We start from the raw sequence: 14,927 nt of genomic DNA on the forward strand, positions 1-14,927 counted from the left end.
TGGTCTTCTGTCATCTTTCTTGGTACATGCATGCTGAAAATATTTAAAATCCCCTCATAATTTTAAGTATATAGCATTATTAGTATTGTTGTTGTTATTTGTTTTTTCTCTGTGGAGCCCTGGCTGTCCTTGAACTTCCTCTGTAGACCAAGCTGTCCTTGAAACCAGAGAGATCTGCCTGCCTCTGCCTCCAGAGTGCTGGGATTAAAGGCATGCACCACCACCACCACCACCACCACCACCACCACCACCACCACCACTTGGCAAGTATATAGCATTATTGTCTAAGTTAAGGTTTACTATTGCTGTGAAGAGACACCATGACCATGGCAACTCTTATAAAGGACACATTTAATTGGGGTGGTTCACTTACAGTTTCAGAGGTTCAGTCCATTATTGTCATGAAGGGGATCATGACAATGTGAAGGCATATGTGGTACTGGAACTGACAGTTCAGTCCATCTTGACTCAGAGGCAACAGGAAATCTACCAACTCCTGTTATTATGAAACTTCAAATCCCGCCCCTACAGTGACACACTTCCTCTAACAAGGCCACACCTCCTAATAGTGCCACTCCCTTTGGGGCCATTTTCTTTCAAACCACCACATTATTAACCTGAGTCACTGTAGCTGGAGTTTTCTCCAGTCCTGCCTGGCCTACAGTCAGGACAAATCTCTCTCACCTGCCAGCCCCACAGCTGCTCAGACCCAACCAAGTAAAGACACAGAGACTTACATTGCTTACAAACTGTATGGCTGGGGCAGGCTTCTTGTTGTCTAGTTTTTCTGTCTTAAATTAACCCATATCTATTAGTCTATAAGTTGCCCTGTGGCTCATGGCTTACCAGTACCTTACATCTCGCTTGTCATGGTGGTAGCTGGCAGCATCTCTCTGCCTCAGCCTTCCACTTCCCCAAATTCTCCATTCTCCTTGTCCCGCCTATACTTCCTGCCTGGATACTGGCCAATCAGTGTTTTATTTATTAACCAATCAGAGCAACATATTTAACATATAGGACATCCCACAGCAAGTCACTGTGCTCGGCATTGGATTCCAGAAGTCATTTAATAACTGAAAACTTGTATCATGTGCCCAACATTTTCTTACCTTTTCTCTACCTGCATCCCTAGCAACCATCATTCTATTAAGTTTCTATGGTATGTGACTTGCCTTATTTGGCTTTTATTATTATTACTAAGATATTTATTTTCATTTTAAGTATATGGGTGTTTTGCTGCATGTATGTGTGTACACCATATGCCTGCCTCTGAGGAGGCCAGAAGATGGTGTCCAATCCCTGGAGTACAGACAGTTGTGAGTTGTCATGTTATATCAGGGCTAGGAACTGAACTCAGGTCCTCAGCAAGAGAAGCAAGCACTCTTAACCACTGATCCATCTCTCTAACATTTGTTTGGACTGTTTTTGATGGCTGATTCAATCTCCTTATTCACTACTCTATTTGGATATTCTTTTTCTTCATGACTCTGTGATGGTAGGCCTATTTCTATGATGTAACTAATTTCTTTTATGCTATTAAATTTATTGACATAAAATTGGCCACAGTTTTTGCATAATACTCTGTATTTCTGTGCTATCAACTGTATTTTTCTCCCTTTTTATTTAAGTTTTTATTATGAGTATTTGAGTACTAAAAAATAGAGTAAATGAATGGGTAAAAAGTTTCCAGAATTAAAGTCAATTTCATGTTACATGTAAGAATTCACTTTATGCTGGATATGATGCTGCACATTGTAATCCCAGCACTCAGGAAGTAGAGAAAATTTCAGTAAGAGTTGATTTTAAATACAGCTAAATCAAGCTGATCATGTCTTTAGTCCTAGCACTGGGGAGACAGAGGCAGGTGGATCTCTATGAGTTAGAGGCCAGCCTGATCTACATAGAGAGTTCTAGGATAGCCAAGGCTACACAAAGAAATCCTGTCTCAAAAAAAACAAACCAACCTAACAAACAAGCTAAATCTTGGGGAAATGACTGTGGGAGAGGGGAATGAATAAGTATGACAGGTCTGTACAGAATGTGATAATAAAGCCAATGACTTTGTATGCTAACATAAAATAAATTAAAAAATATCAAAATCAACTTAGCTAACCTAACCAATAAGAAGGAGACAACACTCATTCAAATAAATGAATAAGAATAATGGGGACATGAGATGACTCAGCAGGTAGAAAGATTTTTCTCATGAAGCTAGTGATCTGAGTTTAATTTCTAGAACCCATGAAAAAGTGGAAGGAGACAACTTATTCTCCAAAGACAACTCATTCTCTCACCTTCAAATGTGACACACATGTGTTCCCTTCCACATCACCACACACACACAAAGATGCACACACTGAAAATAAAATGTAAAAGGACAAATTATAGTATGTGTTACAGTAATAAAAAAGGACCATATAGGCCTGTTATTAAGGCACTGGAGAAGTGAAAAGAAACCAATAAATCCTAGAATCACACAACTTACTGAGCCCAAACAGACCAATGATTCAATTCTATTGATGAATTCTACTGCATGTTCAAATAGGAATTAAGGGGTGAGAGAGATATCTCAGGAAGTAGGAGCACTTTTGTTTGTTTGTTTGTTTTTTGGTATTTAGGCATGCTCTTTATTTAGGTTTAAATAGAAAGGATTTGGACATAGGAAGGATATGTACAGTGATGCAGTCTCTTCAGAGTGTAGTGACTGATTGCTGTGTCAGTTTTTTTGTTTTTGTTTTTTGGTGAAGGAGCACTTGTTGCTCAAACATGATGTCCAGAGTTTAGATCTGAGATGCCTAAAGAGCCCAGTGTGGCTGCAGCCACAACTTCAACCCCAGTGCAGGGTAGAGATGGGCCATAATCACAAGCTCTAGGTTCAGTGAGAGACCTTGTCTCAATGGAATAAAGCAAAGGAGTGAGGAGATAGAGTGGGACACCAGACATCCCCCTCTGGCCTTGAAAAGTATATGCACATGTAGATATACCAAACATACATGCACCCCACTTTATATATGCACAAACACACATGTACTAACATACCTACATAAAAAGTTAAAAGAGAATCAGTGCCAATTCTTAAATTCTGTCAGAAAATGTCAGTAGAAGGAATACCAAACAACAACAACAACAACAAAAACCCTTGAGGTTAGCTTGACACATACTATAAGGAAAAAAAAAAACCCTAGAACTGGTGATATGGCTCAACGGGTAGAGAAGCCTGCTACCAAGCCCAGTGACCTTAATTAGATCCCTGGTAGAAAAAAGAAACAACAACTGTAGCTTCCCTTGACCTTCATGTGTATATGTGTATATCCCTCCACCACAAAATAAATAACTAAGTGAAAAAGATTTAAAAAGAAACTAGAGGCTAATAATACTAATGACTGTAGATGCCAAAGTCCCCAATTAAATACTAACAAACTGAATTCCACAGCCCGTTCAAAATATCATATGCTTTTGTAGACTCTCCAGATTCCAGGTAAGAAAGAAAATAGGCTACTTGTTTTTGTGGGAGTGGCTTATTTTACTTAGCATCTATTTTCCTTAAAATGACATAATTTCATTCCTTATGGCCCAGACTAATTGAATAACTTCGTTCTTGTTAATTACTCAGCTTTAAACAGGGAGATGCAGACTCCCTGCTAACCTCCAGGTAGTCTAACTCCAGGGAAGCAGGTGGGCTGACTACAGAGCTTCACCTCTCCCTCTGTTCTTCCATACCCATTCCCCAGTCTTAACCCCAGCTCTGCCATAGAATACCTGCTGAACTGTCTTCCCTGTCTGACTGCCCCATCTCCTGTGGTTTCCACAGACTTTCCCCTTCTTACAAACTTCCCAGCTCCCAACTCCAGCAGACAAGCCCTGCTAACCCACAGACCACGCCTGCCAGTTCCCTGATTTGTTGACTTACTGAAGCTATTCACCTCCCTTGCTCCTCCAAATCTGTTAGTCCCACCTCCAGTACTGTAGGCCACCTGCTGTGGTCTCCTTTTTGTTTCTGACTCCACCCCCAATGGATCACAAAGATCCCATCTTTCAACCTTCCTTCCCCCAGCTCATCCCATTATCCCAGCCTCCAACACCAGCAGGGATTTCTTGTGAACACAGCAGCTGAGCAGGCCAGGGAAACAGGTAAACTGACTATAGACTTCTCTGTTCCTCCAACCTCTCCAAGTCACATTCCCAGCTCTGCAGCAGAACACATGTGGCAGCCCTCCTCCAACCTCATCTCTAGTGAATCCCACAGATCTCCACCTCCTAACCTCTTTCCCTCCACTTGTTGTTGCTTTATCCCAGCCCTCAACTCCTTGCTAACCCACAGGCCACTCCTGCCAGGGAAGAAGGCAGACTGACTGCAGAATTTCTCCCCTTCTTCCATTCCTCCAGGTCCAATCCTCTAGTCTCAGCCTTTTTCCATTTTCTACTCCAATTCCAAGGAGACTAAATAAGCAGATCCTGTTGGAACACTCTGATTTCCTCCCTACCTTGAATTCCCCTCAAACACCTAGCCTATCTCCATTCCCAAAAGCCAGAAACACATTGTACCTGGAGTCCCTGGAACCCATATTTATCAGGTCCACAAAAAATTTCCCACCAAGCAACACACAGCTACCACATTCTAAAAACAAGAGAGGAAACAAAATCAAGGCAAAAAACATCTACCCAACAAAAACAACCAGATATTATCAACACCTACAACTATAATCATCCCAGTCACTGATGACTAGATGAAAACAACCAGATATTATCAACACCTACAACTATAATCATCCCAGTCCATGATGACTAGATGCCAGTGTAAAAACACAATCAATAACCTCCAGGAAAATATGGCTCCATGAGAGTCCTGCAACCCTACGACAGAAAGCCCTGAAAATCTCAACACAGCAGAAGCACAAGAAAAAGACCTTAAAACAGCCCGTACGAATATGATAGAGGTCCTTAAAGCAGAAATGAATAAACTTCTTAAGTAATCCAGGAAAACACAAATAGCAGAAAGAAACAAATCCTTTTAAAAAAATCTAGAAAAATACAGTGGAAAGAAATGAATAAAGCAGTTCAAGACAGAAAATCAAAATAGAAACAATAAAGAAAACCCAAACTGAAGGAATTCTGGAAATGAAAAATTTAGGAATTTGAACAGGAACTATAGAGGCAAACTTCATCAACAGACTACAAGAGATGGAAGAGAGAATCTCAGACATTGAAGATACAATAGAAGAAGTGGATAGGATACATTGGTTAAAGAAAATGTGAAATCCAAAAAACTCCCAAAATAAAACATTCAGGAAATCTGAGACACCATAAAAAGACCAAATCTAAGAATAATAGGAATAGAGGAAGAAGAAGAAACACAGGTCCAAGCACATAAAATATTTCAACAAAATCATAGAAGAAAATTTTCCTAACCTAAAGAAGGACATGACTATCAAGGTACAAGAATGAAGCTTACAGAACACCAAATAGATTGGATCAGAAAAGAAAGTCCCCTCTTCACATAATAATCAAAACACTAAATATACAGAAAAAGAGTTTTAGAAGCTGCAAGGGGAATGGACCAAATAATATATAAAGGGAGACCTATTAGAATTACAGCTGACTTCTCAATGGAGATTCTAAAATCCAGAAGGGTCTGGACAGATGTGCTGCAGAATCTTAAGAGACCACATATGCCAGCCTACACTGCTATACCCAGCAAAACTTTCAATCACCATAGAAGGAGAAAATAACACATTCCATAGTAAAACCAAATTTAAGCAATATCTATCTATAAATCCATCCATAAAGAAGATACTAGAAGGAAAAGTCCAACCTAAAGAGGTTAACTACAATCATGAACACACAGGGAATAAATAATCTCAGACCAGCAAAATCTAAAGAAGGGAAAAGCAAGCATGCCACCACCACCACACAGGAATTAACAACCATTGGTCATTTATACTTCTCAATATCAATGGTCTCAATTCCCCAATTAAAAAAAAAAACAAATAAACCACAGATTAACAGAATGGATGCAAAAACAGGATCCATCATTCTGCTGCATCCAAAAAAGCACCTCAAATTCAAGGATAGACATTACCTCAGGGTAAAGAGTTGGAAAAAGATTCTCCAAGCGAATGTGCTTAAGAAACAAGATGTTGTAGCCCTTTTAATATCCAACGAAAAAGACTTCAAACCAAAACTAATTAGAAGAGATAGGGAAGGACACCATATACTCATCAAAGAAAAATCCATCAAAATGACATTTTAATTCTTAACATCTCTACCCCAAACCCAAAGGCACCCAAGTTTGTAAAAGAAACACAAATACAGCATAAATCACATGTTGACTCTAGCATACTTATAATAGGGGGACTTCAATACCCCACTCTCACTAATGGACAGGTTATCCGGAAAAAAAAATAAAAAGAGAAACACTGGAGCTAACAGACGTTATAAACCAAATGGACCTAATAGATATTTATAGAACATTTTACCTAAATACAAAAGAATATACCTTCTTCTCAGCACCTCATAGAACTTTCTCCAAAACTGACCATATACTTGGACACAAAGTCTCACCAGATACAAGAAAATTTACATAATGCCCTGTATTCTATCTGACTGCCACAAATTAGAGCTGGATATCAACAACAGAAACAACAGAAAGCTTACAAACTCATGGAAACTGAACAACTCTCTACTAAACAAAATAAAGACTTTATAGAATTCAATGAAAATGAATACATACTATACCCAAACTTATGGGATACAATGAAAATAGTGCTAAGTTCATAGCACTAAGTGCCTACATAAAAAAAAAAAATTGGAGTGATCTCATTCTAGCAACTTAACTACACACCTGAAAGCTCTAGAACATAAAGAGGTACACACAACCAAGAGGAGTAGATGGTAGGAAATAGTCAAACTTGGAGCTGGAATCAAGAAAATAGAAACAAAAAACAATACAAAGTATCAATGAAACAAAGAGTTGCTTCTTTGAGAAAATCAACAAGATAGATAAATCCTTTTCCAAACTAATCAAAAGGCAAAGAGAGAATATCCAAATAAATAAAATCAGAAGCGAAAAGGGGGATATAACAACAGAATCCAAGGAAATCCAGAGAATCATGAGGACATACTTTAAAAACCTGTACCCCACCATATTGGAAAATATAAAAGAAATGGGTAATTTTCTCAATAGCTACCACTTACTTAAGTTAAATCAAGATCAAATAAACAATTTAAATCAACCTATAACCACTAGCAAAATAGAAGCAGTCTTTAAACCTTTCCCAAACAAAAAACAACCAAAAAAACAAAACACTACCCCTACCCCACAAGAAAACAAAATAAGCCCAAAGCCAGATGGTTTTAGCACAGAATTCTACCAGATTTTCAAAGAAGAGTTAATGCCAAAACTCCTCAAATTATTCCACAAAGTAGAAACAGAAGGAACATTGCCCAATTTATTTTATGAGGACACAGTCATCCTGATACCCAAAGCACATGATGACTTAACAGTGAGAATTACAGCCGAATTTCCCTTATGAACACAGATGCAAAAATACTCAATACAATATTTGCAAACTGAATCCAAGAACATAGAAAAAAATCATCCACCCTGATCAACTAGGCTTCATCCCAGAGATGGTTCAACATATGAAAGTCCATCAATGTAATACACCATATAAACAAACTGAAAGAAAAAAAGCCCACATGATCATGACAAAATCCAACACCCCTTCATGATAAAAGTCCAGGAGAGATTAGGGATACAAAGAACATACCTAAACATAATAAAGGCAATTTACAGCAACCCTAAAGCCACCATCAAATTAAATGGTAAGAAACTCAAAGCAATTCCACTAAAATCAGGAACAAGACAAGCTTTCCTACTCTCTTTGTATCTAATCAATATAGTATGCAAAGTTCTAGGTAGAGAAATAAGGCAACAAAGGAGATCAAGGGGATACAAATTTGAAAGGAAGAAGTCAAACTGCTGGGGAACAATGCTTTTGTACACTGGTTTAATAAAACACTGTTTGGCCAGCAGACTAAATAGGTGGGGCAAGCAGACTAAAGGAATGCTGGAAGAGGAAGAGCAGAGTCAGGAGATGCAAGGAGATGCCCAAAGAGCAACATGTAATGGGACACAGGTAAAGCCACAGAACATGTGGCAATACATAGATTAATAGTTATAGTTATAATTTTCCACAGTTAGCAAAAGGCTTGAGCCATAGGCAATCCAGTTTGTAATTAATGTAAGCGTGTGTGTGCTTATTTGGGATCAAGACATGGGTGGGAGAGATTCCATAGGACCAGAGAAATCTCCTAGCTACAAATGTCGCCAAAATGTGGGACCTAAAACCTGAGAAAGGTTTAAACAAAAAAGATTTTAAAACAAAGGTAAAAAGAGCTTCCTAGTTGTGTCTCTCAGGCCAGCTGTGAGCTACAGTGTGGTGGGTTCTGTGGGATTGAGTGCAGCATGGCAGATTTCTGCCAAGGTACATAGTGGCATCTCCAAGCCACACATGCAATGCATTGTCACAAATTTAGCTTTTGCTAGTACAGAACAAAAGAGGTTTTTGGGTTACACACTGCTGGATAGAAGCATAGACCCACTGCTTCCCATAGCCGGTGGTGAGCTTCCTTTCCAGAATTGGTGGTAAATGTAGTTCTGCCATGTTGGAAAGCTGAGGTGGGCGGAGCCAGAAGCTGAAGCTGCCATTTCAGTCCTAGTCATTCTACAGTTTAAAGCAATAGATTCACAATAAAACAGATTCAGATGAAATAAACCTCTAAACGGTTTACACTCTGTGTAAAATTGTATGTAGGCTTAAAAGAAAGAGGAAAAAGGATCAACAGTTATATAAAGAAATAGTTTTAAAACAAAATTTTTAAAGAGACAGTAAAGGTAATATAAAAAATAAGCCGCATAAAGATGGATATTACACAGAGAATATGGATTATGTTGTCTTTAGGGTTTTTAACTGCAGAGAGACATTTGATTGTAAAAGATATTGAGTTAAATCTATATGTATATTTTAAAGGTATCTTGATTTCAAAATGTATGTCTAAGGATATGTTGCTTTGAAAAAGAGATTCTGCTTTTTTTCCCATAGAAGATGAGAACCTGTGGATTGGTTCTAGGCTAATATAGTTTGACCAGCTAAGAACCTCTGAAAGGTCTCCAATGACACCATGGCCCAGATGATCCAACATCCAGAACAGCTTCAAGGCAACTAACTGGCTCAGACAATGCAGCCTCACAGATTATTCTAGTCAGGACTTCACTATAGTTCTTAATTTTCTCAGGATCCCCATAAGTATACAGAGCCCTTTATCAGTAGGAAGTAGCCTAGAAAACTATACCCACATTCCCCCCAAAAAATGGATTACAGATGTTTGTCTTTGTTTAGGTTGTTGGTTACAAATTGTTATTGGTCATTTTCAATATCTTTCTAAAAGAAGAAAGGGGGATATGGTATGGAAATATAGGATATAGATATGATAGGATGTAGCTGGAGTTATTTCCAGTCCCACTGGAGCCTTAGCCACTCAGACCCAGGTAAACACATAAAGAGTTATATTACTTATAAAACTGTATTGCCATGGCAGGCTTCTTGCTATCTAGTTCTTATATCTTAAATTAACCCATTTCTACTAATCTATAAATTGCATTGTGGCTTTTGGCTTGCCAGTACTTTATATCTTGCTTCTCATGGTGGCGGTGGTTGGCAGCATCTCTTGACTCAGCCTTTCCATTCCCAGAATTCTCTTCTCTGCTTATCCCTCCTATACTATACTTCCTGCCTGGCTACTAGCCAATCAGCATTTTATTTATCAATCAATAAGAGCAACACAAAGCATCTCCAGCATGTCCCCTTTTCTTTTTTCAAAAAAGAAGGTTTTAACTTCAACATAGTAAAATTACATATAACAAAACAATTATCAAGCAAGAATTACAGTTACAATGTCTAGTCTATTTATAATATCTAGTCTATTTGTATTTGGCAGAATTAAAGAAGATATTCTATCTATCCTTTATTTGTGAGTCTAAGGTTTCATATATAACTTATCTTTTATCATAACTAAGGAAATTATAACTATATAGTCTGCATGTCCAGTCGATCAATCAGTCCAGGCAAGAACAGTTTCTTGCCCAAATGGCTATTTTTGCCAAGAAGAATATAAACTCCATATGAGTGTCTTCGATGCCCATCTTCCTGTCTGAAATAAATCAGTGCTGCCAGGAGCAGACATGTCTCACTGTCCAGAAAGTCTAAGATTTTAGAATATTTTAAATGCCATATTTGGTAGGTCTTGAAGTGTTTGAAGATTACATACCTAACTGAATTATATCTATGTATACCTAGAAAATTTAACATGACTATAAGTTTGATTATCATAGAAGACTAATTATTAATCTGTATTTCTTAGTTATCTATTATAATCTAAATGAGTTACATAAACATAATACCTCAAAAGAGTAGAAATATATATACAGTATAACAAAATTAAGTTTAAACTTGTATCAATAAACTAAAATCCATAGTAATGTAAAACAGTGGTCGGGTACAGGGAATAGTTTTTATAACTCTAACACAAGTCCCTTCCTCCCATTCCTTATTGGCTGAGTGATAAGGAATATGACCCTACACGTCATCTAGAGCTCACTTTCCCCTCTGCCACATTTTTTTGTTTGTTTTTGTTTTTCGAGACAGGTTTTCTCTGTGTAGCCCTGGATGTCCTGGAACTTGCTCTGTAGACCAGGCTGGCCTCGAACTCAGAGACCTTCTTGCCTCTGCCTCCCTAGTGCTGGAATTAAAGGCATGCACTACCACAGTTTGGCTTCCCTTTGCCACTTCTGTTTGCCCTTCTCTCAACCACAGCAACAAAAAATTCATGAATTCATCTCTACATTTTTCCTCCTGTGTGGATTTGAAAGCTTCTCAGGTGCACAAGCTTGTCACACCTGCAGGTTGTTATGTAAGTTTGACTGCTAGTGGCTGTCCACTTTAAACTTGGAGTTTGGATGAGTGCATAGCTTACCAGACTCCTAGTTTTTTCTGTTCATCTGTAGCTGGAACTAGAATGACTCACTGTACTTTTGTTTTGAAAACAATGCACCAGATTTCATTTCTTGCAGTGAATAAGTGCTGGGATCCCACATATTGATCACTAATTAAGAAAACACCTTGCAGCTGGATTTTATGGAGGCATTTTCTTAATTGAGGTTCCCTCCTTTTGGATAAATCTAGCTTCTGTCAAGTTGACATAAAACTAACCAGCAAACAGTGACTTTCATGGCTCTACAAATATCCTAGACAAGGATGTTCACTGGCTTTTTCTTCTCTGGGGAACCTTTCAGCTCTAGGGAGTTTGTTTCATCTTTCTTATTTCTTACTTTTTTTCAGTTTCTTACTTTTCTGTAATTCTTCTTAAGAAAGCTTACTTTTTAATTTGCTAACTGCCACTGGAGTCGGTGTCTTTAATTTTCACTGATGCAACACAATGAATATGGAAGCCATTGTCCCAGCTCAATTTTGGGTGACTGGAAGCATTCAGCATTCCTGGGTCAAGCCCAACCAAGCCAAGAAATACTCAAAGCCCAGTATCAATAATAGCATTTAGACTGGAGTGAGGTGGAATCTCAATGTAGTCTTTATTTATTTATCATGATTATATATAATTTTCTTTTATTTTTGAGTTTATAATATAATTACAACTTTTCCCTCTTCCCTTTCTTCCTTCAAATGCTCCCATATACTGTTCGCTATGCTCCTTCAAATGCATGGCCTCCTTTTTCAATGATTGTTGTTGCATGCATATACATATCTATTCCAAAATATAACTTGTTGAATCTGTATAATGTTACTTATGTGTATGTTTCCAATGCTGACTGTTTGTCACTGGAAAACCAGTTGGTGTGCTCTTCCCTTGGGAAGACCTCTCCTGTTCCCAACTTTTCTTGGTTGCCTGTAGTTCTTTTTGTAGGGTTGAGGCCTTGTGGGTGTTCCCTTGTTCACTTTTACATGTCTTCAATTTAGTTTTTATTTGCATTTCCCTGATGTTTAAAGATGCTGAGCATTTCTTCCAGGTATTTATTAGTGATTTATTGATATTTATGTGACAAATATCTATTCATTTCAACTGCCTATTTGTTGATTTGATTATTTGCTCTTTTTGTTGTTTTATACTTTGTTTTTGTTTTTTAATCTATTCTGAATGTTAATCCTCTAATGGATAGATCTTCTTCTTCTTCTTCTTCTTCTTCTTCTTCTTCTTCTTCTTCTTCTTCTCTCTCTCTCTCTCTCTCTCTCTCTCTCTCTCTCTTCCTTTTTTTGTTTTTGTTTTTTTGTGACAGGGTATTTTTGAGTAGCCCTGGCTGTCCTGGAACTTGCTTTGTTGACCAGGCTGGCCTTGAATTCAGAGATACATCTCTCTCTCTCTCATTTATATATATAATTATTGTTTTAGAAAAGGCCTTACTATTAGCCCAGGCTGGTCTAGAACTCATGATACCTCTGCTTCTCCCAAGTATTTTAGGTGTGTGCCACAACAACTCACTAGATCAACAATTTTTATGAGTCCTATAATTTATCATTAAGGGATAAAGAAAAAAAATAGAATGATTACATCCAGTAGTCTGAAGAAAGAATTCAAGAAGAGTGTTAAATCAAGGCAGTATAAAATTCATTTGACTTTGAATGTATATGTGATCAATTTTTTGTTAGTGTAACTGTAGTTTCTATTATATGTTTAGCCTCTGTTGATTTATAGCCTATGATATGAACTTTGCAAATACATAAAAGGTGCAGCCTATAACTTCAGAAGGAAAATCCATTATAGGAGGTATGTTTTAAATACTTATGCTTACAAAACTGTGCTCTGTGCTTGCATCATTAAAGTTCACAAGCATATGTTAAATTAGTCACAATAACTTTAATTTGCTCACCAAACCTGTGAAAAACTTATTTTCTTGACCTTGATGACACCATTATAATTTACCAGTATGGGAAATGTCTACTTTTTAAATTTGAGATGTTTTTATTATTGTAAGTTGTTCCAATATAGTAAGAACTGTTTTCAGCAAGTGCTTTTTTTCCTTCAAAAATGAGAATGGAAAAATTCCTTTTCCCCATATACATCAGAGGACAATGGTAAAATAAATAAGGAGCTTAAATTAAAGTTGAACATTACTTGTGATTATTCTCAGGCCACTAAAAAATATTTGTTGATTCCACAATATTTCAAATTGTGAACTACTGACCTGACACATTGGGTACCATTTTACCTTCCTTTGACATTTTCTTCTTCTTAGATCTCTTGTATCCAAATTTAAAATATTTGATTATTTTCTAAAGAAAAAGACTTCATAATTATAGACCTTAACCCACACCAAGTATTATCAGATATATGAGCATAACTTGTATGTATATATTTATGCACCAAGTTTGCTAGGAGGATGGTAGTCTGATATTTTAATTTTTTAATGTGGTAGACTACACATGCTTCTTATTTTAACTATTTGTATGTATAAAATTCAGTGGTATTAAATATGTTGATAATATTATGTTAACCTTAGTCTTTAAAAACTCTGTTTCGGATGGTAAGAGTGGGTTGAAAATTCTGGGCTGCAGAAACTCTTTGCTCATAGTTCTGGAGACTGGGAAGTTCAAGATCAATCCACAAGCAGACTTGATGTTTGGCGAGAGCTGTTGTTTATGGAAAGTATAGAAGGCAGACATCATATCTATCCTTACATGGTGGAAAGGATTAGAAGGTTTCTTCAAACCTTTTATAAAGTCATTAATTCTATTCAAGAAGGCAAAATGCTCATGCTTCAAATACTCCCCAAAGCCTTTTTAAAGGCTCCCAAGCAGACTTTTTAAAGACTAAGGTTAACTAATATTATCAACATATTTAATACCAGTGAATTTTATACATACAAATTGTTTTAATTTTCAACTTGATACAATCTAGTTTCAACTAAGAAAGATATCTCAATAAGGAATTATCTAGCTCAGATTGGCCCCTTGGCATGTCTGTAGGGGAATGTCTTTATTATTAATTGATGTGGGAAGACCTACCCTGAGTGTAGGTGGTGTTTCATGTGTTCAGACCTGGATTGTCTAAGAACAGAGAAAACCCCCCAGATGTGGTGGTGCAGGAGTCAGAGTTTGGGCAAGTCTGGGCTACATAGCAAGTTCTAGGACAGCTATAGTTACATAGAGACACCCTGTCTCAACAACACAAGTAGCAGCAGGAACAACAAAACAAAACAGCAGCAGCAGCAACAACAACAGAATAGAGAAAGCAATAACAAAACAACAGCAACAACAATAACAACAACAATGCAATAACAAAACAACAGCAACAACAATAACAACAACAATGCAATAACAAAACAACAGCAACAACAATAACAACAACAATGCAATAACAAAACAATAGCAACAACAAAACAATAGCAACAACAACAGAGTAGACAAAGCTTGCTGAGCTGTAAGCACCAGGTAAACATGCAGGAATTCATTCATTCCCCTTTTACACTTGACTGTGGGCATGTTGTGGCTGCCCACTTGAGTTCCTGCTTTGACTTTCCCAAAATGATGGACTTTAACTCGAAACCCTTTTTCCAAACAAGCCAAATAAGGCTTTTTATCCCTAAGTTGCTTTCAATCAGGGTATTTCATCACAGCAACAGAAATGAACTAATAAATGAACTAGAAAAGGTCACATCTCAGTATTGTTCTCAGAGATAAGGTTTCAATCTATGAATTTTGAAGAAACAACTTAAAGAATAAAGTATTTGCAAAGTACGTATTTGACCAGTTAATATACAGACTATGTAAGGAACTCAATAACCCAATAGTAAATTTTACTTGCTTAAAAATGGGCAATGTTATAATCTCAAAAATAAAGCAATTAAAAACCAAAAA

The sequence above is a fragment of the Onychomys torridus genome, chromosome X (assembly GCF_903995425.1).
Source record: "Onychomys torridus chromosome X, mOncTor1.1, whole genome shotgun sequence".
Taxonomy (NCBI): Eukaryota; Metazoa; Chordata; class Mammalia; order Rodentia; family Cricetidae; genus Onychomys; species Onychomys torridus.